The sequence below is a fragment of the Halichoerus grypus genome, chromosome 14 (genome assembly GCF_964656455.1).
Source record: "Halichoerus grypus chromosome 14, mHalGry1.hap1.1, whole genome shotgun sequence".
Classification (NCBI taxonomy): domain Eukaryota; kingdom Metazoa; phylum Chordata; class Mammalia; order Carnivora; family Phocidae; genus Halichoerus; species Halichoerus grypus.
In genome coordinates, this window is record NC_135725.1 from 16,850,517 (window position 1) to 16,878,469 (window position 27,953).

The following is a 27,953-nucleotide window of genomic DNA, read 5'->3' on the forward strand; positions in this document are numbered from 1 at the left end:
GCAAATACAAAAAAGGATCACAGGCATATTTTTCTAAGAAATTTAGCCCTCTGCTTTTCAGTTTAAGAACTTGATCATGGGAATATTCTCTTACAGAAACATAGAGCAAATGTGTAATATACTCCATGAGCAAAGTTTTTAATGCTCTCTCATGGAATCCACATTGTTAATAAAATGGAATCGCATAAAATAGGATTTAAGGGAGACCGTTCCTTCATGGGAAAATCAAGTCAAAGATTTGACTAAAATAGAATATGGTCTCTCAGCTAATTAATTCTGTGACTGAACTCACATGTCATACTCAGAATATAAACTCAGACATTGTCATTGATATCATACAAGCAACTCTAAATGTTGCGTTTACCTTTGCTTGGGATTGTGTAAGAGGGTATGAGACAAGTATTTCAAGAACATTTAGATACAAGTTTTAAGGACTGAGTTGGCATCTAAGAGTCACACGCTCTTGAAAACGCCTGGAATTTATAGTAACTTGTGACCATGTTATAGTGCTCGTGCCTGAGTATGGATACTCTGGTCGAGTCTGCCAGTCTAAGCGCTTTCATGAATGGGCATTCAGTGTGATTGGAGTGACAAGGCATTTTCCTATGTAACACACACCCTTCCCTCTCCAGAAAGAAAACTCATTTGAAAAGCTTGTCCTTTCCAATAAGCTTATTACTATTACCAGAGGACTGCAGAACAACCTTCAAACCCCACACGTGGAATTCTCTACCCAGCTTGTTAAAGTTTCATGAGCTCATCTGTTGTCTTTTGTTAACAACTCCCCACACCTCCTCCCCTTGCAAACCTCTACTTACACACAACTCATCCAGTATTTAAAGAATTTTTAGAGAAGGGAGTTGACTTCAACCAGGAGCTGAGCCAAATTCCACAGCTGGCCCACACACGTCGCTCCAAGTCTCCAGCCATTGGCTTCGGGAGGTCACAGCCACATGTTTGCAAATTAAATTTAGGCCCCTTATCAAAGTCAACTCACATTGTGAGCCATAAATTCTTCATTGCGCATATTCAGTGCTGTTCACAGAAAAGGGAAGCCTGTGGGCCTTCAGACTCAGAGGTTTTATTTTTGTCTACACATCAAAGGCTCAAAAACCTCTCTTCTCTCTTGAGACCTAAAAAACAATAGAAAATTAAAGAAAAGCACCCAGCATCACCATTATGTTTTCTGTTGAAGGTGACTTTTTCATAATGCCTGGTATATTGAGTAACTTTTGATTGTGGTGCTTATATTTCTGGGAATTAAGAAGCAGGAATGGTCCAATGTCACCATAACCTCTTAAACTATTTATCTCTTCCAGCTAGGAATGAACAAAGTGGGATATTTTGCCCCATTTAAAATGACCAAGATTGACTTTCCATTTTGGTCTTACCTGAATAAGGAATCTTATAGTTTTAAAATCACATTTATAACTATTCCCTCGTTTTATGGTCCTAACTCCAGGCATTGTTGTTTCCTCATTGTAGAGGTGGGAAAACCACACTTGGAGAGCAGTGAGTTTTCTTTCCTACAGTCTCACACTGAAGAGCAAAAATTAGGATTATTTTGTTTTGGATAAGGTACCAGGCTTTATTCTGGAAAATAACTCACCTCAAAGGACCATGTACGTTTCTCAGAGGCCATTTCAAGGGAGGATTTTCAACAATAATTTGAGCAATTGTTTGATCTGACAACTGTGAATTTCTCTGAGGCAATACTCCTAAGGGAGGCATCATTTACATTTACTTGGATGCAGAAGTCCAAAACTTTTGCCACAGTTCGCTCTGCACTTTGCTGCGACAAATAGTTAGATCTAGCTTTTTGTCTGATGTTCTTCCCTCTACCCGGTGCCTCAGTGATGTCTCTGTTCATGTGGAAAGAATGGAGTAAAATGACCCTTTCTGGTAGAAGCTTCCTCCCATGAGGTAAGGTGCTAAAGAAGCTACAGATCATATCTTCTGAGGAGATGGGACTTTCAATTGGTCTGTCCCTGAATGAGAGCAGGTTGTCCACGTGGTAAGAAGAGCGTGGGCTTTGGATTTCACTTTTGTCTTTGGGCGTCTAGATGAGGCTCTTCTAAGTTATTTCTTTTTTAAAATGGAAATAAGGGAATCTATCTTCTAGCTTTTTGACAATATGAAATAAGGCCCTGAATGTGAAGAATTAGCCAAATGTCTGACGCACAGTAATATTAACACTCTTCCTAGTAATGATAACAAATAAGAACTTGAAAGGCTACGTGGTGTACTGGAAAGACAGGGAGCCAAAGGACTAGAACTTGATTGATAATTCAGCTTTTAGCCAAGGCATTTTATTGTCATGGATTTTGTGATAAACTGTGGGGATAAAATGGACCTTCTCTGACATCTCTTTCAGGTCTAAACATTCAATTGTACACTTGTGTCTGTCTATGCAGCGGTGGATAGGACAGATGGAAATCCCACGTACCCTCCTTCCCACTGAGTCAGCCTTGGCGCCCTCTGAGATAGAGTTCATCTGTGTCTGACTTAAACTCCTCGAAGCCTCCAAATTTATCCTGTGTCCTCTTAGTAGAATGAAACATTTCTTCTACCTCTATTTTTGTTCATGGTTTTAGCAGCAATGTGGGGGAGTAGGTCCATGTGGTTTCTGAGGTCTGGGAAGGATGATTGTTGGTTGTGGACAGTGACCATGCCCAAGATATTTCCATGGGTTGCTCCCTGTTTCCTTGTTGATGTGGTATGACAAATGGGAGAATTAGAATCAACAGTTATCCCCCAGGTGCTAAATCAAGTGATCTTTTCATAATGCTTCTCTTTCTCGATCTAAAACATTACACCTTCTAACTACCACCGTTTTGAGAGGTGCTAGGTGGTGGCATTCTTTAATGTGTGTGTCTCAGGTCAGGGCCACCAGAGGTAAACCTGAAGACGAGAACTCAGATGCGTGTGGTTTATGGAGGGAGCCACTCTCAAGAAAGACCAGCAAGTGAGTAGGGAGAGCAGGACAGGGAAGGAAAGTTGCTAAGAGAGTAGATGATAAAGGTTTTCATCACAAGAAATAAATTGTAACTATGTGAGGTGATGGATATACTAATTAAACTAACTGGTGATCACTTCACAGTATATACATATATCAAATCATTATGTTGTACACCTTGAACTCATATAATGTTATATGTCAATTATATCTCAATAAAACTGGGGAAAAAATCACCCAAAAAGTTAACCATTCATAAGAGCTATTCTCATGAAACCCATTCCTAAACATACTTCCTTGTCCCCAGGTCCTTATTTCTCTTCAGGGAAATTCTTTAAACTTCCAAGGCACAAATCTCCACTTTCCATTAGGAAACCTTGTCTTCTATTCATGGGGACTTTGAGTCATCTTCAGTAGGTTCCATCCTCTTATGCCATCAGCCCCTTTGTGTGATGCAGAGTTTCCCAGAAGTACATTTCCTAGGTCTGAGAATAACAAATCTGGACTAACACCATAATAGTGAGGGAAAATGAAAACCATGGGAAAAGGCATGAATGGGGTGATCCAGTGCTGACTTAGCCACTCCTAGTCCCCTGGAAGAGCCTAAGGTGGGTAGAAGCGTAACCTCTTGTTCCGCTGAGGTTCCTTTGATGGTGTGAGTTGCAAGTATGCCTTTTTCTTCTTCTGCGTCTATCTAACTGTTGGAAAACACACACACACACCCCACCCAGGTTTTAAAAAGAAAGGTTCATTCTTAGATGCTCTAGGGCCCAAACTCATAAGGAAGAGGAGATTCATTTTTGCCAACTGCCCCATAATTTGTTAAGACTAGTTTTTCCCACATGGCAATTGTAATTTATGTTTTTATAGAGAGAACTGTGGTTTCTTTGACTTACTCTTAGCCCCTGTACCTAACTTTTAAACTTCATGGCCTGGAAGCAGAGGCTGACTATCTGTTCAACACATTTATTTCCTTATCCTTTAGGGCTCATCGTTATTTTCATATTTCCAAGACTCCCTTACAGGTTAAGTTATGGCCCTATGATTGAGTTCTGGCCATAGAAATGTGGGTAAAAGTGATGTGTTCTATTTTAAGGCTTGGGTCATAAAACCCTTTCATCAAACTCTTTTCTCTTCCTTGTTCCCCAACTGTCAGCTGGATGTCAATGCTAAGATGACCTTGGAAACCCTGTGTTAAAGACAAAAGAACTTCTATACTCCTGAGTTACTCCTGAGTCTCTGAATGACTGTATGGAATACGCCTTTCCCCTGCCAGTGGCAACTAAATTCAAATGAGTGAAAAATATTTCTATGGTATTAGACCACTTAGATTTGAGGGGTTTTCTGTTAATGGTGGCTAGTATTGCCCTAACACTTGCCTTTACATGAAATGAGTGATGGTTCCACTTTTGACCACATACTTCTTTTTTCTTTTTTTTCTCCCCACCTTTCTTTTTATTTAAAATCAGTTAATTAATATATAGTGTATTATTAGTTTCAGAGGTAGGGTTTCATGATTCATCAGTTGCATATAATACTCAGTGCTTATTATATCACGTGCCCTCCCCAATGTCCATCACCCAGTTACCCCATCCCCACGCCCCTCCCCTCCAGCAACCCTCAGTTTGTTTCCTATAGTTAAGAGTCTCTTATTTGACCACTTACTTCCTAATGGCTGTTTAGTACAAATACCTGACCACTTACTTGTAGGGCCCAATTAAGTTCTTGATCAAACCACCATAGTTTCTGGGTGTGTGTATAGGGGTAGGGGTGTGGCAGGGAGGATAGGGCGTTTTGTTTTTACAGCTACACATTTTCATGAAAAATATCTCTGATGGACATTGGACATGATCAGATCTGAACTCATTTTATTTCTTTACAAACATGCTCTTTCTGTTTATTTTTTATTTCAATAATTGTCATTACCTTTATCGTTACTCAGACCGACTTCCTTCTTTCATTGCATTTTCTCATCTAATTAGTCGAGTCCTTTTGAGTCTATATTTTTAACATTCCTCATGTTTATCCCTTATTTTCTTTCTATTTCTACACCCACTATTGTAGATCAGACCCCCCCCTCATTATTTCTTATCTGGATTATTGCCCTGGCCTCATAACTCCTCAGCCTCTTCCAAAATATTCTACATCTTCCTGCCAGATTAATCTTTTTTAAAGCTCTATTCTGATTATATTATTTCTCTATTCAAAAACCTTCAGTAATTCTCCATTGCTGGCCAAAAGTGTTCATATTCCTTTGCAAGGCATTCAAGGCACTCCTTGACCTGATTCTAACCCAAATTTCCAGCCTTATCTCCCAGTGCTCTCCTTTATATAACCTGTGTCCCAGCCAAATTGGACTGCTCACCATTTCTTAAATGTGCACTAGTTTCTGCTTCCTTACCTTTTGCTCTTTTTAAATGATTTCCTTCAGTTTATAGTTTCCTTGATGTCCCCTTTGTTTGTCAAAACTTTCCTTTCACGGCTCAGATCAAATACCTCCATGAAATCTTCTCTGATCTCAACAAGAAGGAATGCCAATACACTCTGCACACACCTCCTTTTTGGCACTTGTGATATTTTACTTTGAATTGTAGCAGATTTGCTGTCAGATGACTTACATTTGAACCTGGGTTTTGCCTTATTACTTCTGTATGATCTTGGTGCAAATCATTTAGCTTCTGTTAGCCTCCATTTTCTCTAACATTACAGAAGAATGAGCACTTCCTCCATGTAACTCCCAGACTTATTTTAAATAGCAAATGGAAAGCTACATGTATAAGTTTTATAATCTAAGTTTATATTTTGTTGAATCTCAACTACCTATCAAATACCTGTATCTAGGAAGTATATTTCATTAATTTTTTTGTGGGTTTTTTTTTTTTTTTTTTAAAGATTTTGTTTATTTATTTGACAGAGAGAGATACACAGTGAGAGAGAGAACACAAGCAGGGGGAGTGGGAGAGGGAGAAGCAGGCTTCCGGCAGAGCAGGGAGCCCGATGCGGGGCTCGATCCCAGGACTCCGGGATCATGACCTGAGCCGAAGGCAGATGCTTAACGTCTGAGCCACCCAGGCGCCACAAATTTTTTTGTGGGTTTTATATAAGGTATTCAATAAATGTTTATTGAGTTAATATTTTTTTTTAAATATAATAATTTGCCTTCAAAAGAGAACATCAAGTGTTATCAAGTTTATATCCCGCATAGACATGATCCCTTTGGTGTACACTTTCCCTTTTTCCATATATTTAAGATTTCTTCTTAATATACTTCCATGCTTCAGTCTACATAGGGAAGAATCATTCGATCTATTTACTTTTGTGTAGTTATCCCTTCAATGTTGATAATTTGGCCTAACTTCTATCAGTTGGATCTTGAATTCTTTGAGGAAAAAAAATTTTTTTTTTTCCCAGTATGGAATTTTTTTTTTTTTCACTCTGCATGTAATTCCATAGTGCTGTGACTTGGGGAACTTAGATCTTATCATTCTTGTACCTGAAATACAGCCCCCCTTCTCCCTGAACAAATGAAGAGAAAAAGAAAAAGATTTTCTGAAGATCCAATTTCTTATGAAGGAAGTGATTCTTCCTCCTTAATGCCCTGAAGGCTTATTGAAGTGTGAGGGTAGAAGTCTAGGACTTAGACATTGTATGCATATAATTTGTACTTGCCCATATAGACTGATCTGCTTTTTGGCCACTTAAGATGATTGCCCAACTGGTTTGTTACTCTTTATTTTTCTCTTGCGTTCCTCCTAATGACTGTGGTCCAGGTGCTCTGCCTTAGAATGGTCCAGCAGTCAGAAACGAATGAGACCCATAGGGGAAGGGAATGTTAAAAGAAGCAGAAATACTGAATAGACAACAGTTTAGAGCTCATAATGAGAGGGTGTCACTCAGTACAAAATGTTCATTCAGAAAAAAATGAGAAGTCACTCTTGTTTGTTTCTGTGATTATACCAGTGAACAATCCAGCCAGGAGAACCACAATCCTGTTTCTGGCCTCTAAAGAGAACTGGGGTACATTCCTTCTCCACTGGGAAAAGAGCTTGTTTGGGTTACTTAAGCAGCAGCATAGGATTAAAGAGTGACATAATTCCTTCTTGGAAGAGTCTGGCTGGATTTTGTGCCATTTTCGGAAAGTGAGGATGATGCACCAAGGATGACAGACTGCTCGGAAAGAGAACGATGTAGAAACCTCCTAATCCTTTTGAGTTTTATCCAAGGAGGACCCAGAGGGCAGAAGACAGCCTGGGCACTAAAGTGCAAGTTCCTGTGAATAATTCTGACTTGGAACATGTGTGCCTGGACTACCTCAAAGAAAATTGCCTGTTCCCATAGAGACTGCATACCTTTGAATGGAATCTTAGATAGTCCCACAGATTGTTATTCAGAATGTTCCATCTGGTCCTGAGTTGAGGAAGGGTATTTCATGAGAGGAAGAGGAAAAACACAAAGGAAAGGAGTATCAGAAGCTGTTGAATTAAGGAAGCTCTGGGGGAGGTTTGTTTACAGAAATCTCTTTAAAATGGTCACTACCGTGGCCTCTGAGGACCCTAGGCATTCTGTGTAGTTTGTGGTTGGAGGACAAGCTCTGGTGTCCGCCATGTTTTCTCATTTGTTCATGCTGACTGAGAGAGCTAGGACAGACTGGGGTAATCCAGTATAGAGCTATGAACTCTCCCCCGCCCCCTCCTCACACACTCTTATTCCTGGCTTTCAGGGAGAGGGTGTTCTGCTCCTCCTTCATCTTCTCTTCCTGATTCTACCGGGTTCTCTTTCTTACCTTTCACATACTTTCTTTTCTGTTGCGGCTATTGTTCACAGACACGTGCATCTAAATAAAAGTAAATATATTTCTGGCAAATGTATAAGTGATAAAAAGATAAGCCTCCTGATTTCCAAAGCCCACACAATGGTCAATTAGTTTAATTCTTGGTCAAGCTGATAGAGGTTGGATCCTGGAAAGGACCAGTTTTCTTTTCCAAGAGAACCTGCTTTGCCCCCAGAGACTGAGGCTGGGTGCTTAAGCTGAGAGTCTCCTGTAGGGCAGGCGTATGTTACATAATTGTCCTTTGTCACAGCTTTTTCCCAGTGTCTTTTTAAATGAAGACTAGATATAAGAGGAACTGATGGAGAACGTTGGTGATACCACGGCTACTGGAAAAATGTCTCAGTGTAGAATTTGTGGGAATGTATTTTGAATTCTAAGCAATTCAAGACAGTGACCTGGGGAAAGAACTGGGATGGGAGCAAGAATGCTAATTTTAGTTACATTTGGTTCTATCTCTCTGTCTCTCTTTTTTTTTTTTATAACTTCTCTGTGCTCAGTTTACTTCTTTAATCCTTTGAGATGTCCTGGACCTCAGTCTCTGGTCTGGGGAAGCAGAACTGCATGCAAATTCCTCTTGGCTCTGGCACACATACACCATTCACCAGAAGCCCACGTGGGGTCAGTTATTTGAATTGAAAAGAGGCCTGAATGAAGAGATCTCTGTACTGTGTCCCAATACCTCCATGTCCAACAAGTTATCAGTGAGCTGTATGGAATGGAAAAGTCTGCCAGCAAGCCAGGCTCATCACTGCCTAGTGATTTAACTTGAGAGCCTGGATCATAAATTGAAATTGAAGTAGAACACCAGCCAAGGCTGAGAGGCTGCCTGGGTGTGCTATGCTTGCCGTGGGCTGACCTAACCAGCAGGCGTGCTGTCATGTCTGGGTCATCTGCTGTCACTGCACGGCTCCCTGTGGGAGGTCCATGTTGCGAGCATTGCAAAAGTCTAGACAGGAGGTGACAAACATGTTGACCTTTGGGACAAGATTGATCTCCATGCTTCTTGACAGGAGGCCTTTCCAGAAGGAAGTCTCGGGAGGAGCAGCTTTGGAGCTTCATCATTTGTGAGTGGGATTAAACCCATGTATCTGCTCCACCCAGACCGGAATGCCAAAGAGTGTTTTTCAAGGGTTTTTTTTTTTTTTTTTTTTTTGGAGCTAAAGGGTAATGTTTATTTACTTCATCAGTTTTCCTACGGTGTTCCCTTTGGGTTTCAAGAGTGGAATATTTGCTGAGGGGGGAAAAGAACTTGCTTTAATGGTGTATCAAATCTGAGGGCCAGCTCTGGGAAAGGTGCTTTTCTACGTGCTATTTCATTTAAACCTCATAAAATATTGTGAAATTTGCATCATTACCCTCACATTAAAGAAGAAAGTTAGAGGTTCAGAGATGATCAGACCTTGCCCTAGGCCATGTAGTAAGTAGTCAGGTCAGATTGGAGCCTCACTTTATTCTGATATTATGCCACCATTCCTTCCCAGGGTCTGGTTTTTCTGCTACATTGTGGGTGATTTCAGCTCCTCCTGGAACTTTGGGAGTTATCAAAATGTTAAAATAATTTGAAAAATAGACCTTTGCTTCTCTTCCAATCATCTGATTTTAAGTAAAATGAAGTGTGTCTTCTCATTTTGTAGCCATCTGGTTATCCCTGAAAAAGAATAGACCTTGTTCAGTGAAAGAGGTGAAGTAGGAACTGGTCTAGACTAATCTGTCCTAACATGCATTCCGTGAGACAGAATGGACATTCTCCACCCAAAAACATTTGGGAAACTTGGCATAAATGTCTCCTTCATGAAGAGTCATGTGATTGGATTTGCATTTTGTTGAAACCCAAGATTTTGAAACTTAATGGATCATGCAACTTTATCCCCACTAGAAAACTGATTCACATCACAAGGGTCTAAATGTTTTGTGGACTATAATTTGCAGACACTGGTTTGCATTTTAAGTAGTAACATTTCCCTGGATCTAGACTAAGAGACTTTATTAACTTCATTCAGGCAATGAGAATTGGATCAATTATCTAGGCTTTTAGCCACTTGCTGTGGCCAAGGCTCTGAGCTACTAGCAAATGCAAGGACAATCCCAAACACTTTGAGAACTATTTGAATGCTACTTTGAAGATGGTGAATATATTTCAAGTCTGGAAGAAGATAGACAAAGCTGTACATATAGCCTTCTAAAGTGTATGGTATGTGTTTCCTTATACCTTAAGCCCAAAACATTTGCACAGAGCATCTTCTATTTATTTCTGTTCTCTTTCCTTTCTTCTTCCTTTCTCCCTTCTACCCCTTCCCTCTACATCTGACCAAATCTACAAGCCCTGTTTGTCTGAACAAATCTGTGGGCAGGAATATGATAATAATAGTTGCATAGACAACTCCATATCCAAAAGTCTTTAACCATCTTCAACTTGAACTTCATGTACATTAGACTTGTCAACTTAAAATGAGATTCCCACTGAGATTAACCAGGGTTTGTGGGTTAACACAAACCATCCTGGTTAGAAATGAATTTGAGCCACTATCTCATTCTATGAATTATCAAAATTAGGCCATCCCTCCAGTTATTTATTTTGGGTTTGTTGTTGTGTTGAATAGTACACCAGAGATTCTTTTTGTTTGATTTTTAAAGATAATTATATTTATATAAAAAAAGAGGTTTCAAAGCTAGAGGGAGTTCTGTAAGCATATACACCCTTTTGGTTGCTTCAAGGCATTTATTGATTTATTTTACAATAAAACATTTCACAGAGGCTGCCTGCTTAAAGGGGAACAATATGTGGTTCAAGGATTTCCTTTAAATTTGTTAGGAGACTGAAATTTTATTTTTATTTGCTCTGATAAACACAAAATCCAATCTCCCAGACCTTCAATCCAGCACTTAGAAGAGTAACTCCCTCCTAAGGGACTTTGAGACAGCTTAATTTCTCCAGTGGGAAGCTTAATGAACGCACCACCCAGGCATAACCTGACGTTTCTATAAGATTGGTAGAAGATCTGGATTCAAAAATGTCTCACAACCAGGATTGTAACAGGCTCTTAAATAAGAAGAGGAAACCAATTACCTATCTCTTGACTGCTTTTCCCACTCTGAAAATAATTTCCCTACCAGGCAGGGGAATAACCAAGTCCTGAAGAAAGATTTGGAAGTTTGGAGAGTGTGGGGCCTTTACCTGCAAGGATTTTTCAGAGGACTTTAAAGTTGATTGCTTGGTTTGCATTATCAAAGCAGAAACTTCAAGTTCAGAAAAAAAGCTAGATTCTGTTTGTTTGTTTTTTATTCTCCGTGTGCTTTTACAGCAAGTCCGCTTCCTCACCTCCTAAGGAGTTGGTTTACACAGGGATACAGATCACTACAAAATGAGGCAATTCAAACACAAGTTTAAAAAATATTTGCCTTCTGTGGTAAAGCTCAGATGATCCCCGATTTCAGGCAACCCAGATACAATATTTCTGTTTTTTTATGGCATTAAGAAGTAGAAAAGAGTGGTGTCCCCCATAATGATTTATTTTCTAAAAAGTCTACTCTTTAGAGCTAAGGAAGCTCCAGTTGATTTTCGAAGTAGGGTAAGTTAAGGGAGCATTGAAACTGAAGCACAAATGAGGACAGGGAGTAGAGCCAGTTCTTTTTACTGAAGTGTAATTAACATACGGTGATATAGCAGTTTCAGGTGTGCAATATAGTGATTCAGCAATTCTATACACTATGCAGTGTTCATGGTGTGAAGTTGAGCATCCATGATTCAACCCACTGAGGATCACTTACTGCACTAAGTTTAATGTTCTATCATCTTACGTCCATTCACATATCTATACAAATCAGCCCTATGGAAATAGAACATTGCAGAAGGATCAAAGGGGGTGATAGTCTTTAGGCTGGTGTCAGGAGACCCCTATTCTAGACCCAGCTTTGTCTCTATCCCATTAAATAACCTGAGCATGTCATCGGTCCCTCTGGCTTTTCCCCCTACCTCATTCTTCACTTGCAGAATGTGAACATTATATCAGCTTATCAGTAAGATTTTTTTCAGAAGCCAACATCTACCCATAAAATCAGCTTACAATCAAAAAGAAGCAGGATGAGTCTTAGACAATTGTGAGGGAGAAAAAAAAATTCACTGTGACCTGACTCCTCCATTTTTTTTCCACCACCCCAAAGGCACAAAGCCCAGAATATGGTATTTCTGACATTATTCAGTGAATAGAAAAGTATTCTAGAGAGTAGTGAGCTTTCCCAGGCCCTTAAACACATACAATGCTGGTTGTAACCTTCTTCATCTCTCTAAAGAATCTTGTCTGGAAGAAGTTCCATATTTATGTAGGGGTCAGAACAGCAAATGCTTTTTGCTTCCAAGTTATGTGTCCTCAAACTCATCAAAACTCCCCAAATTTCTTCCTCCTTCTTCCCCCATCACATTTTCTTTCTTTCCCTCTTCTAACTTTAGCAAACTGCTAATAATGATTGTGGACAAGGTTCAGTTTAATGGGTATCCAGCCATACTGATGGATGAACATGATGAAGTTGATCACTGTTGAGGTGGAAGCTGGTCTGAGAATGTTAGGATGCTGTGTTGAGACCCGGGTCAGCTGGTGTGCATGTCTGCCCATGGAATAAGAATTGATTTGGCAAAAACACATTCCTTATGCCACAAGCCATTTCCTCTCCTACCACTAGTCACTACAGTTTATAATATTTATTACATTTTTCCTAGTCATTTTAAGGTGGTCATTCTTATTTATTTATCCAGCTTTATCGAGATATAACATTGTAAGTTTAAGATGTACAACATAGTGATTTTATTATGTAGATATTGCAAAATGATTACCACACTAAAGGATAGTTAACACATCTATCACCTCCGATAGTTACAATTTGTGTGTGTGTGGTAAGACCTTTTAAAATATATTCTCTTAGCAACTTTCAAATTGTATATGCAATACAGCATTGTTAACTATAGTCACCATGCTGTACATTACATCCCCAGAACTTTTTTTGTCTTGTAACTGGAAGTTGGTGCCCTTTGACCATCTTCACTCATTTTCCCCACCCCTGGCAACCACCCACCCGTTCTTTGTTTCTATGACTTTGTTTTTCTTATATTCCGTATATAAGTGAGATCATACAGTGTTTGTCTTTTGTCTGACTTATTTCACTTAGCATGATGCCCTCAGGTTTCATTCAGGCTGTTACAAATGGCAGGATTTTTAAGGCCGAATAATATTTCATTGTGTATATATCATACTTTATCCATTCATCTGTCAATGGACGCTTAGGTTGTTTCCATGTCTTGGTTGTTGGAAATGATGCTGAAATGAATGTAGGGGTACAGATGTGTCTTCAAGACTGAGATTTCACCTCTGTTGGAGATATATCCAGTAGTGGGATTGCTGGATCACAGGGTAGTTCTGTTTTTATTTTTTTGCGGAACCTCTATACCGTTTTGTGAAGTGGGTGTACCAATTGACAAATCCAGGTGGTCAATTTTACAGGCAATGTCCCCTCTGTTTCTTGATGTTGAAGATCAGGACAGGCTTCTCTTGTACTAAGACCGGGTTGATTCAGGAAAGCAAACCTCATACTAAGGGCATTTCCTCAGCACTGCCCTCTTCCTGTTTACCTGTAACTTCCTCAGATGATTCTCATCTTCCTGGTTCCAAGTTTGGATGACTTCGGAGTCTCTGTCCAGTCAGAAACCTGGTACTGGGCATCTTTTGGTGCAGGTGGAGGAGGATGTCAGGCATATTTGTATGGTAGGGAGACTGAAAATAATTCCTTGTGCTTTCTAGCTACTCTGCTACATATTGGTATTTTTAAAAGGAAGGTTTAAAAGAAGAAGAACTGTTATGCTGGGTCACTTTAGTCTTAATTTCTTCTATTAGGGCATGAAGCGTGGGCATGGAAACAACTCTCTAAAACACGAGACAAAGCTGTTTGCCCAGATCTAGCTCCCTGACACCTGGACATTTCTAGTAAAATGACTGTTTTATTATCACCTCCCTATTTATCTGCCATACTTTCCAGCAGATGACTTGCGCAATTTAGTATTACTATTATTTCTTTCAACAATTTCATATACCAGAAAAAAGATTATAAAACGTTTACAAGCGAGTTTCTAAGAGAAAGCAGAGGTACTGGAGGACCACTTGAATTTTCGTTATGGCTCAAGGCAGAGAAATAACCAGGTAATAAGGAGACACCAAACAAAATAAACCTAAAGAATTCATTAGCTCTAATCTGACTTGCTCTGTTGATGGAGATAAAACCTTACACAGGTTCAACTTCCTGACCCTAAAATCATCACGAAAATGTTTGTGACATGCCTATAAAAGAAATAGCTTTATTTTCAAGAGCTATGATGACATAAGGTAACAGAAATGGGCTAGAACTATTTGTGACATAAACAGAGATGGAAAAATCTAGGATAGAGGGGCGCCTGGGTGGCTCAGTTGGTTAAGTTTCCTACTCTTGATTTTGGTTCAGGTCATGATTTCAGGGTTGTGAGATCGAGCCCCATGTCAGCATGGAGGCTGCTTAAGCTTCTTTCTCTCCCTCTGCCCCCTCCGCCCCAAATCTAGGATAGAAATGTCTTTAAGGTGATGTATATATGTTTTATATACAATATTGTTGAAATGAGTAAAGGGGGGTATGCCACATGATAGGGTTGATAAGACTGTATTGGACATGGTTCACTAGATTAGAGATGCTTTAACGCAAGTTTAGGTAGTAAAGAACGCATTCATTCATTGTTCCTTCATTTATTGCAGTGGGTGCCATGATGTGCTGCCTGATACCCCCTTTCACAACTGAGGTCTCAATTCCCCAGTTGCCCTGAGTGTTAGCTGCTGATGGGTCACAGCTCAAGGCTTCTTCAGGAGTTGTTCTGGCTGAAGGGGGCTGCCTTCCCTCAGATTATTTCCTACCTGCTCCCTGGGGACAGCCTGCTTGCAGTGACTGGTCTGAGTGGAACTACAAGGCTGAGCCCTGTTGTGTCTCCATTGGGAGCATCTTTGAAGGGGCCATTCTGTCTCAACTGTGTCTGTCCAGCTCTGCTCCTTTTACCTGATTACACGTGTTTTTCCCAAGACCACTCCTCGTAAACTTTCAGAACACAAGTCTCTGTCTCAGGTCTGCTTCCCGGGGACAATGACTTAAGATATGCATCAAGTAATTTTGAGTACCTATCATGTGCTAAGCATGGTTCTAGACATTAAGAATATGGGTGAATAAGACAGAAAAGGTGCTTGCCCTCATAGGGCTTGCATTCTGGGAGGGGGAGTGGGGCTAACGATATACAAAAGAAAATGTCAGGTAGTGATAAATGCTGTCAAGGACATAAAGTAACAGAAAGTGTTTGAAACTGTTGCTGGTGTGTATGTGTATATATGTTTTGGGGGGAGTCCATTTCTGCTGAGAATCCTGAATAATAAGGAGCTCAGAGAGCCTAAGAAACGGTGTTCAAGGCAGGTGCAAAAGGTTACTTTGGTCACCCACACTATGATTACTAATGGAGATAGGCAAAGAGAACCTTCCAGGATTCAGCTCCTGTCCATCTTTCCAACTTTACCCCCCTCACCTTTCTCCAGATAACAGCCCTCCAGGGTCCTTGGATCACTTTCTATTCTTTTTTTTTTTTTTTCAAGCTTTTCATTCTATGGAAAACTAAATTAGGTTTATGTATTTTTCCAGTTTTACTGAGAAATAATTAACATATATCACTGTATAAGTTTAAGGCATACAGCATGATGGTCTGGTTTACATATATTGTGAAATGATTTACTATGATAGGTTCAGCTTACGTCCATTTTCTCATATCGGTACAATAAAAGGAAAGAAAGAAGAATAAAGGAAAACAAATGTTCTCTTTGTGACGAAAATCTTAGGATTTGCTCTCTTAACGACTTTCCTATGTATCATACTGCAGTGTTAGCTGTAGCCATCATGTTGTACATTATATCCCTAGTACTTATTTATCTTATAACTGGAAGTTTGTACCTTTTGACCACTTTTCTCTAATTTTTCCTCCTCCCACCCTCACCTCTGGTAACTACAAGTCTGATCTCTTTTTTGATGATTTTTTTTTCTAAAATTGATTCCATATATAAGTGAGATGATAGAGTATTTGTCTGACTTATTTCACTTAGCATGTCTTCAAATCCATCCCTGGTGTCACAAATGGTAGGAATTCCTTGTCTTTTTTTATGGCTTAATTATTCCACTGTAAATATATTCCATAACTTCTTTATACATCCATCCATCAATGGACACTTAGGTTGTTTCCATGTCTTGGCTATTGTAAATAATGCTGCTACGAAGATGTGAGTGCAGATATCTTTTTGTTATTGTTGTTACCTTAGGATATATTCCCAGAGCAGAATTGCTGGATTATATGTTCTATTTTAGTTTTTGGGGGGAATCCTTCATACTGGTTTCCATGGCTATACCAATTTGCAGTGCCACCAATGGTGTATATCCCTGCTAGCATTTGTTATCTCTTGTCTTTTTGATAATGGCCATTCTAACTGGCATGAAGTGAGATCTCGTTGTGGTTTTAATTTGCATTTTCCTAATAACTAGTGCTCTAGAGCACTTTTCATGTACCTGTTGGTCTTCATATATCTTCTCTGTAGAAATGTCTATTCTGGTTCTTTCTCCATTTTTAAACTGAGTTATTTGGTGTTTTTTTGCTATTGAGTTGTATGAATTCTTTATATGTTTTGGATATTAACCCCTTATCAGATACATCGTTTAAAAATATTCTTTTCCCATTCCATAGCTTGTCTTTTCAGTTTATTGGTAGTTTCCTTTGCTGTGAAGAAGCTTTTTAGTTTGCTGTAATTCCACTTGTTTATTTTTGATTTTGTTTCTTGTGCTTTAGGTGTCATATCCCAAAAATCATTACCAGACCCATATCAAGGAACTTTGTTCATATGTATTTTTCTAGATGTGAAATCTTGCAATTAGGTCTTTATTTTGAGTTAAGTTTTGTGAGTGATGTAAGATATGGGTCCAGTTTTAGTCTTTTATTATTAAATTTATTTTTAATATTTATTTGTTTGTTTAGAGATCATGACCTGAGCTGAAATCAGGAGTCGGACGCTTAACCACCTAGGTGGTCCCCAGTTTCAGTATTTTAATTTTTTAAAAGGTTTATTTATTTATTTATTTGAGAGAGAGAGAGAGAGAGAGAGAGAGAGGGAGAGAGAGGAAGCACACAGAGGGAGAGGTACAGGGAGAAACAGATTCCCCACTGAGCAGTGAGCCTGATATGGGGCTCGATCCCGGGTACCCTGGGATCATGACCTGAGTTGAAGGCAGATGCCCAACCGACTGAGCTACCCAGATGCCCCCCAGTGTCAGTACTTTAAATCTGAATATCCAGGAGAAGGGCGGAGCAGAATGGCGGAGGAGTAGGAGACCTGGATTTCGTCTGGTCCCAGGAATTCAGCTGGATAGGGATCAAACCATTCTGAACACCTACGAACTCAACAGGAGATCGAAGAAAAGAATAGCAACAACTCTCTGAACAGAAAAGCAACCACTTTCTGGAAGGTAGGACGTGCGGAGAAGTGAATACGAGGCGATATTCGGGAGGATAGACGGCGGGGGAGGGAGTCTCTGTCGGGCGCTTCTGGCAAGTGATAGAGCCGCGGAGCACAAAATCGGAACTTTTAGAAGTCTGCTCCGCTGAGGGACGTCACTCTGGTGGCGAAGTGGGGGGTGGAACCCTCGCGGGACAGTGTGGTCTCAGGACCCTCGGGGTCACAGAAAGACCGGGGGTGCCTGAGTGCGGCAGAGCTCCCAGGTATCGGAGCAGGGAAGCTGGCTGCAGAGACGGAGCCCAGGCGCGGGCTCTCAGCTCGGGGTTGCCATAAACCGTGATCCGCGGCACAGTCGGGCCACTGCTCCTCCAGCAGGGACCCAACAAGCGGCAGATCCGGGGAGACTCACCTTCCTCCCCCGAGAGGAGAGGTGCAGGAGCGCACCGCGGGGATCTGCTGGGTTTGGAGACTCCACACGGGGTCGGGTGCCAGATAGAAAGGCGCGGTCACAGGCCGGATGAGCACGGAGTGTGGCCGGAGACCGGGGAGACGGGAGTGACTGACTGCTTTTCTCTGGGGGCTCACTGAGGAGCGGGGCCCCAAGTTCTCGGCTCCTCCGGGGCGGAGACTGGGAGGCCGCCATTTTCACTCTCCGCCTCCAAAGCTGTACGGAAAGCTTGCAGGGAACAAAAGCTCCGGAGAGCAAACCCGAGCAGATTACTTAGCCCGGACCGGCAAGGGCGGGGCAATTTTGCCTCCGGCAAAGACATTTGGGAACCACGGCAACAGGCCCCTCCCCCAGAAGATCAGCGAGAACAGCCAGCCAAGACCACGTTTACCGATCAATGAGAACGGCAGAACTCCAGCGCTAGGGGAATACTGCACATAGAATTCATGGCTTTTTTACCATGATTCTGTAGTCTTTCAAAGTTAATTTTTCTTTTTTAACTGTCTTTTTTTTTTAATTTTTCTTTTTCCCTTTTTCAACCAACATCTTATCAATCCCTTTTTTAAAAAACATTTTTATTTTTCATTTTTAGAGTCATATTCTATCCCTTCATAGTAGTTACCTTTATTTTTGGCATATATATATAAGTTGTTCTCTCTTTAAAATTTTGAGATACAGTTTTCTCTAACAGCTCGAAATATACCCTAAATCTGTAGTGTATGGCTTTGTTCTAGTCTCCTGCCTGATCACATTCTCTCCCTTTTTTCTCTCTCTTTTTTTAAATCCTCTTCTTTCTTTTTTCAAACAACTTCTTATCAATTCCTTTTATAAAATTTTTTATAATTTTCATCTTTACAGTCATATTCCATCCCTTCATCATATCAACCCTTATTTTTGTACATATATAAATTTTTCTTTCTTTAAAATTTTGGGAGACACTTTCTTCTAACAGACCAAAATACACCCAAAATCTAGTCTGTGGCATTGATCTATGCACTAACCTGATCATATTTATTCATATTCTGTTTTTTTTTTGTTTTGTTCTGTTTTTGTTTGTTTTTATCTTTTTCTTTTTCTTTTTTCTTTCTTTCCCTTTCTTTTCCCCCAGTTTCAGGTCTTTTCTGATTTGTTTAGAGTATATTTTCTGGGGACGTTGTTACCCTGTTAGCATTTTGTTCTCTCATTCATCTATTCTCCTCTGGACAAAATGACAAGATGGAAAAAATCACCTCAACAAAAAGAACAAGAGTAGTACCAATTGCCAGAGACCTACTCAATACGGACATTAGTATGATGTCAGACCTAGAGTTCAGAATCATGATTTTAAAGATAATAGCTGGGCTTGACAAAAGCATGGAAGTTATTAGAGAAACCCTTTCTGGAGAAATAAAAGAACTAAAATCTAACCAGGTCGAAATCAAAAAGGCTATTAATGAGGTGCAATCAAAAATGGGGGCGCTAACTGCTAGGATAAATGAGGCAGAAGAGAGAATCAGTAATACAGAAGACCAAATGATGGAAAATAAAGAAGCTGAGAAAAAGAGTTAAACAAGTACTGGATCACGAGGGCAGAATTCGAGAGATAAGCGATACCATAAGATGAAACAACATTAGAATAATTGGGATCCCAGAAGAAGAAGAAAGCGAGAGAGGGGCAGAAGGTATATTGGAGCAAATTATAGCAGAGAACTTCCCTAATTTGGGGAAGGAAACAGGCATCAAAATCTAGGAGGCACAGAGAACCCGCTTCAAAATCAATAGAAATAGGTCAACATCCCGACATCTAATAGTAAAACTTACGAGTCTCAGAGACAAAGAGAAAATCCTGAAAGCAGCTCGGGAGAAGAGATACGTAACCTACAATGGTAGAAACATTAGATTGGCAACAGACCTATCCAGAGAGACCTGACAGGCCAGAAAGCACTGGCATGATATATTCAGAGCACTAAACGAGAAAAATATGCAGCCAAGAATACTATATCCAGCTAGGCTGTCATTGAAAATAGAAGAAGAGAGAAAAAGCTTCCAGGACAAACAAAAACTAAAGGAATTTGCAAACACGAAACCAGCCTTACAAGAAATATTGAAAGGGGTCCTCTAAGCAAAGAGAGAGCCTAAAAGCAACATAGACTAGAAAGGAACACAGACAATATACAGTAACAGTCACCTTGCAGGCAATACAATGGCACTAAATTCCTATCTTTCAATAATTACTCTGAATGTAAATGGGCTAAATGCCCCAATCAAAAGACACAGGGTATCAGATTGTATAAAAAAAATAAGACCCATTGATATGCTGTCTGCAAGAGACTCATTTTAGACCCAGAGACAGCCCCAGATTGAAAGTGAGGGGTGGGAAACCATTTACCATGCTAATGGACATCAAAAGAAAGCTGGGGTGGCAATCCTTATATCAGACAAATTAGATTTTAAACCAAAGACTGTAATAAGAGATGAGGAAGGACACTATATCCTACTTAAAGGGTCTATCCAACAAGAAGATTTAACAATTGTAAATATCTATGCCCCTAACATGGGAGCGGCCAATTATTTAAGGAAATTAATAACAAAAGCAAAGAAACACATTGACAACAATACAATAATAGTGGGGGACTTTAACACCCCCCTCACTGAAATGGACAGATCATCCAAGCAAAAGATCAACAAGGAAATAAAGACTTTAAATGATACACTGGACCAAATGGACTTCATAGACATATTCAGAACATTCCATCCCAAAGCAACAGAATACACATTCTTCTCTAGTGCCCATGGAACATTCTCCAGAATAGATCACATCCTAGGTCACAAATCAGGTCTCAACCGGTACCAAAAGATTGGGATCATTCCCTGCCTATTTTCAGACCACAATGCTTTGAAACTAGAACTCAATCACAAGAGGAAAGTCAGAAAGAACTCAAATACATGGAGGCTAAAGAGCATCCTACTAAAGAATGAATGGGTCAACCAGGAAATTAAAGAAGAATTAAAAAAATTCATGGAAACCAATGAAAATGAAAACACATCTGTTCAAAATCTTTGGGATGCAGCAAAGGCAGTCCTAAGAGGAAAGTATATAGCAATACAAGCCTTTCTCAAGAAACAAGAAAGGTCTCAAATAAACAACCTAATGCTACACCTAAAGGAGCTAGAGAAAAAACAGCAAATAAAGCCTAAACCCAGCAGAAGAAGAGAAATAATAAAGATCAGAGCAGAAATCAATGAAATAGAAACCAAAAGAACAGTAGAACAGATCAATGAAACTAGGAGCTGGTTATTTGAAAGAATTAACAAGATTGATAAACCCCTGGCCAGACTTATCAAAAAGAAAAATGACCCAAATAAATAAAATCATGAATGAAAGAGGAGAGATCACAACCAACACCAAAGAAATACAAACAATTATAAGAACATACTATGAGCAACTATATGCCAGCATACAGTTCATTCTCACTCTTTGCAGATGATATGATACTTTATGTGGAAAACCCAAAAGACTCCACCCAAAACTGCTAGAACTCATACAGGAATTCAGTAAAGTGGCAGGATATAAAATCAGTGCACAGAAATCAGTGGCATTCCTAATCACCAACAACAAGACAGAAGAAAGAGAAATTAAGGAGTCGATCCCATTTACAATTGCACCTAAAACCATAAGATACCTAGGAATAAATCTAACCAAAGAGGCAAAGGATCTGTACTCAGAAAACTATAAAATACTCAGGAAAGAAATTGAGGAAGACACAAAGAAATGGAAAAACGTCCCATGCTCATGGATTGGAAGAACAAATATTGTGAAGATGTCAATGCTACCTAGAGCAATCTACACATTCAATGCAATCCCCATCAAAATACCATCCACTTTTTTCAAAGAAATGGAACAAATAATCCTAAAATTTGTATGGAACCAGGAAAGACCCCGAATAGCCAGAAGAATGTTGAAAAGGAAAAGCAAAGCTGGCGGCATCACAATTCCGGACTTCAAGCTCTATTACAAAGCTGTCATCATCAAGACAGTATGGTACTGTCACAAAAACAGACACATAGATCAATGGAACAGAATAGAGAGCCCAGAAATGGACCCTCAGCTCTATGGTCAACTGATCTTTGACAAAGCAGGAAAGAATGTCCAGTGGAAAAGAGACGTCTCTTCAACAAATGGTGTTGGGAAAATTGGACAGCCAAATGCAGAAGAATGAAACTGGACCATTTCCTTATACCACACACAAAAATAGACTCCAAATGGTTGAAAGACCTCAATGTGAGACAGGAGTCCATCAAAATCCTAAAGGAGAACACAGGCAGCAACCTCTTCGACCTCAGCCACAGGAACTTCTTCCTAGAAACACCACCAAAGGCAAGGGAAGCAAGGGCAAAAATGAACTATTGGGACTTCATCAAGATAAAAACTTTTGCACAGCAAAAGAAACAGTCAACAAAACCAAAAGACAACCAACAGAATGGGAGAAGATATTTGCAAATGACATTATCAGATAAAGGGCTAGTATCCAAAATCTATAAAGAACTTATCAAACTCAACACCCAAAGAACAAAGAATCCAATCAAGAAATGGGCAGAAGACATGAACAGACATTTTTCCAAAGAAGACATCCAAATGGCCAACAGACACATGAAAAAGTGCTCAACATCGCTCGGCATCAGGGAAATCCAAATCAAAACCTCAATGAGATACCACCTCACACCAGTCAGAATGGCTAAAATTAACAAGTCAGGAAACGACAGATGTTGGTGGGGATGTGGAGAAAGGGGAACCCTCCTACACTGTTGGTGGGAATGTAAGCTGGTGCAGCCACTCTGGGAAACAGTATGGAGGTTCCTCAAAAAGTTGAAAATAGAGCTACCATACGACCCAGCAATTGTACTACTGGGTATTTACCCCAAAGATACAAATGTAAGGATCTGAAGGGGTACGTGCACCCCAATGTTTATAGCAGCAATGTCCACAATAGCCAAACTGTGGAAAGAGCCAAGATGTCCATCGACAGATGAATGGATAAAGAAGAAGTGGTATATATATACAATGGAATATTATGCAGCCATCAAAGGGAATGAGATCTTGCCATTTGCAACGACGTGGATGGAACTGGAGGGTGTTATGCTGAGCGAAATAAGTCAATCAGGGAAAGACATGTATCATATGACCTCACTGATATGAGGAATTCTTAATCTCAGGAAACAAACTGAGGGTTGCTGGAGTGGTGGGGGGTGGGCGGGATGGGGTGCCTGGGTGATAGACATTGGGGAGGGTATGTGCTATGATGAACGCTGTGAATTATGCAAGACTGTTGAATAAGAGTTCTGTACCTCTGAAACAAATAATGCAATATATGTTAAGGAAAAAAAAAAAAGAAGCTAGCAGGAGGGGAAGAATGAAGTGGGGGAAATCGGAGGGGGAGACGAACCATGAGAGATGATGGACTCTGAAAAACAAACTGAGGGTTCTAGAGGGGAGGGGGGTGGGAGGATGGGTTAGCCTGGTGATGGGTATTAAAGAGGGCACGTTCTGCATGGAGCACTGGGTGTTATATGCAAACAATGAATCATGGAACACTACATCAAAAACTAATGAAGTAATGTATGGTGATTAACATAACAATAAAAAATCAAAATTACATTAAAAACATTTTGAATATCCAGTTATCACACTACCATTTGTTGAAGAGACTGTCTTTTCTTCAATTGATTAATCTTGTCTCCCTTGTTAAATATTAGTTGACCATATATGCTTGAGTTTATTTCTGGGCTCTCAGTTCTGTTCTTTTGGTCTATGTGTCTGTTTTTATGCCAGTGCTTTATTGTTTTGATGACTATAGATTTATAGGATAGTTTGAAATAAGAAGTATGATGCCTTTGCTTTGTTATTTCTCAGCATTTCTTTTGCTATTCAGGGTCTTTCATGGTTCTGTATAAATTTTAGGAGTGTTTTTTCTACTTCTGTAAAAAATGCCTTTGGAATCTTGATTGAATCCATGGAAAGTTTTTCATAGTATTGACATTTTAACAGTATTACTTCTTCCAATTCATGAACATGAGATACCTTTCTATTTCTATCTTCCTTTACTTATTTTTTATTTGTTTGTTTATAAAGATTTATTTATTTATTTGAGAGAGAGAAGGAGAGAGAATTTTTTTTGGCAGACTCCATGCTGAGCATAGAGCCTGATGTGGGGCTCCATCTCATGACCTTGAGATCACAACCTGAGTTGAAACCAGAGTCAAATGCTTAACCAGCTGTGCCACCCAGGTGCCCCCCTCAATTTATTTCATCAGAGTCTTGTAGTTTTCAGTGTAAAGATCTTTTACTTCCCTAGTTATATTTATTACTAAATACACTATTCGTTTTGATGTAATTGTAAATGGGATCGATTTCTTTATTACTTTTTCAGAAAATTTATTGTTAGAAACACTACTAATTTTTGTATGTTAATTTTGTATCCTGCAACTTTACTGAATCCATTAATTAGATCCAATGGTTTTTTGACTGAGTCTTTAGGATTTTCTCATATAAAATCACACCATCTACAAATAAAGACAGTTTTACCTTTTCCTTTCTAATTCTGATGCTTTTTGTTTCTTTTTCTTGCCTGATTGCTCTAGCTAGGACTTCCATTACTATGTTTAATAGAAGTGGTGAGAGTGGGTACCTTTGGTTTATTCCTGATCTTAGGGGAAAAGCTTTTAATCTTTCACCATTGAGTATGATGTTAGCCATTGCTTATTACGTATGGCCTTAATTATACTGAGATATGTTTCATCTATGCCTAATTTATTAAGTGTTTTTATCATGAATGGATGTTGAATTTTGTCAAATGCTTTTTCTGTGTCTATTGAATCCTATGGTTCTTTTCTTTCATTCTATTAATGTGATGTATCACATTGATTTGCATATGTTGAACTATCCTTGCATCCCAGGGATAAATCCCACTTGATCATGATGAATGATCCTAACAATGTGCCGTTGAATACAGTTTGCTACTACTTTATTGAAAATTTTTACATCTCTATTCATTAGAGATATTGGTCTGTAGTTTTCTCGTCTAGTGTCCTTTTTTGGTTTTGGTATCAGGATAATGCTGGCTTCATAAAATGAGTTTGGGAGTATTCCCTCTTTAACTTTTTGGAAGAGTTTGAGAAGGGTGGCTGTTAATTCTTCTTTAAATATTTGGTAAAATGCACCTGTGAAGCCATCTGGTCCTGGGCTTTTCTTTTTGGGAGATGTTTAATTACTAAATCAATCTCCTTACTAGCAACTGGTCTATTCAGATTTTCTATTTCTTCCTGATTCAGTCTTGGTAAGTTGCATGTCTCTAAGAATTTTTCCATTTCTTCTAGGTTGTCAAGTTTGTTGGTGTATAGTTGTATCCAAGTGGCCCTTTCATCCCTCATACCACTGCTCAAATGAAACCACTTCCAGGAGACCTTCTCTGACCACCCTTTTTGTTTGCCATCATATCACCCTCATCACCCTGCTTATTTTATTGGTTTTATTAACCATTTACTCCACTAGAATGTATGGCCTAGAGGAATAGATACTTTTTATGTTTTTTAAAAAAATATCTAGAAACCAAATCCTGAGTTACAGGTACCATTCTAGGTACTGGGGGTAGGGCAATTAAGAAAACAATACAAATCCCTGCCCTTCTGGATCTAATATTGTAGTGGGAGGAGACCTATGATAAAGGAGATCATGAGAAATATATATTAGATGGTGATATGTGCTATGGAAAAAAGAGCAGCAAAGGAGGATGGAGGCCCTGCTGGCAGGGGGTTGCAATTTTAAATGGAATCAGGGACAGCTTCAGTGAGGAAGGTGACATTTGGGTCCTGAAGCAAGGGAGAAAGCATGTCAGGGAGCTATCCAGTGAGGAGGGAGCTCTATATGCAAAGGAAAGTTGACACAGACCACTGATAGTACATGCTTTAACTTAAGAAAGGCTAATTAATTCTCTTCATCCTTGTTCCTTGTTGTTTGATTCATGGCTTACAAGATTGGTGGACATTCCAAATGAAAATTCTGTTTCCCATGATAGCTTCCTTCACTGTTCAGGATGGGAAATCAGTTCTCTATTCCAAGGCTGGTTGCCGATCACCTTTGCAGGTTGCTCATCCTAGGGTATCTGGGGAAAAGGTATTTTGTCTTATTTGTATCTACTTCTGGAAGACCATTCAAGGGCAGGCCCTCCTGATAGAATTTGTAATGAGATCACCTCAAATAGCACAATATTCTTTTTAATATTGTAGACTAAGTTGCTATATATGTAATGTAAAATTCAGTCTTTTTCTTTTTTTTAAAATTTATTTTTTTATTTTTTTAAAGATTTTATTATTTATTTGACACAGAGAGAGAGCACAAGTAGGCAGAGCAGCAGGCAGAGGGAGAGGGAGAAGCAGGCTCTCCGCAGAGCAGGGAGCCTGATACGGGGCTCGATCCCAGGACCCCGGGATCATGACCTGAGCCGAAGGCAGATGCTTAACAACTGAGCCACCCAGGCACCCCTAAAATTCAGTCTTTCTCCTCCCTTCTCAGCCACCAAGTATTTCTGCAAGGATCTCATTAATCTTTATTTGTTGAATGCAAATAGAACAATAAATGATATTCTCAAACTTTATGGGTTTCCCTAACTTCCCTATTTCAACCCTCCTTGTTAGTGGCTTAGGGGTATATTTGCCTCTGGAGGGCTCTGGAATCCCTGTTAGAGGATAAATAGTGGGAGAAATAGGAGGGAGGACCAAGAAAAGGCTTCACAGACTTTCTTCAAGTACTGGAAGGTCTTACTTGGGATGATATTACAGTTTTTTTTATGTTCCACTGGAAAGCAGAATTAGGACAAGAAGTTGAAATCTGTGCCCAGCCAGATTTTAGCTCAACAAGAGGAGAATCATTCTAAAAGTCATAATGTTCCAATAGTGGAATCGCTTGTCTCTGAGGTAATGAGTTTCCCATTGCTGAAAGCATTCAAGCTGAGACTAGATTGCTGAAAAGTTCTCAAGTATTCAAATCTACTGGCGATCTGAAGGAGTGATTCTGTATTATATGTTGAGTTGAGTAAGATGAACTCGTTTGTGCTAAGCTTTTGTGCTTCTATGATATGAGATAAAGACTATGACTCAGTTTATTTTCTGGGTTTATGAATGGGAACTCAAAGGATAGCACTAATGGTCTTGCCAGTCTCTTTGTGGAAGGACCTCAAGTTACTGAAAGGTGAAAAGGCAAGATGAATTAAATGGAAAATGTCCCTTTGACATCTGCCTCAGACAGTGTACCACCTGTCAGCCTGAGGTGTGGAGAAAGTGGGGCTCACCAAGTAGCAGGGGATAAGAAAGCAGTAAGGCTTGAGCAGAGACTCATGTTCCTGCTGCCTTGGGTTGCTTCATCTTCTTGCGTGACAGGAAGATGACATCATTTTATGGGAAGACTAGCACCCAGAAAAAGAGCAAGATTCCCAACCATCTCTCTTTTTAAAATTGTATATTTTATTACCACAAATTTAATTTTACAGAGCACCAATCTCATCAACTTTAATTTACAGAAGGATAGAATGGTACAATGGGAAGAGCCTTAGAGGCTTGATCTCAGCACCTCCATTGTGGTGGATTTATTACTGTTCACTCTCTCTGCTTCCCTTCAAGGTGGAGGAGTATATTTCTCCGTGCTATTGAGGTTGGGCTTGCTTTGGCCAGTGGAACATGAGTACAAGTGGCACATGCCATTTCTGGGCAGAAGCTTTAAAGACCCAGTTTATACTTCACTCTACTCTCTTTTCCCCTAGCCACAACTCTGGGCAGTGGTCCCAGGGGTGTTGCTTCATCCCACCTGGGGTGCAGAATGAAAATGATACAGAGGAGAGCCAGAGCTGACTGGGACGATCATGTTGCAAGAGTGAGAAAACAGCCTTTGTGGTAAGCCACTGAGATTTGGGGGGTTACTTGTTAGTATGGCATACTGAGAACATCTTGACTGGTACAGAAATAATTAGCTTTGTGATAGCTAGGAGACAATGTAAGTCTTTTAATGATCATGGTGATCATACTAACAGTTAATGTAAATCGATACTTTCTACGTGCCAGGCATTGTGTTCAGTGCTTTTTTCTTCACAGCCACTTGACAGAAACACATATTATTTTTTAGAAAGATTTTATTTATTTGAGAGAGAG

The 27,953-nt window shown here is 39.7% G+C and overlaps 1 long non-coding RNA gene across 3 annotated transcripts in view; it reads left to right on the forward strand.

Annotated features, from left to right (window-relative positions):
* Positions 1-1,793: 1,793 nt before the first annotated feature.
* LOC118521734 (uncharacterized) overlaps positions 1,794-27,953 on the forward strand; it is an 84,356-nt gene continuing 58,196 nt past the window's right edge. For all 3 annotated transcript variants that reach the window (XR_013443774.1, XR_004910268.2, XR_013443775.1), the window contains exons 1-2: positions 1,794-1,923; positions 27,569-27,698. This is a non-coding gene — a long non-coding RNA (uncharacterized LOC118521734). The remainder of the gene's footprint in view (positions 1,924-27,568; positions 27,699-27,953) is intronic.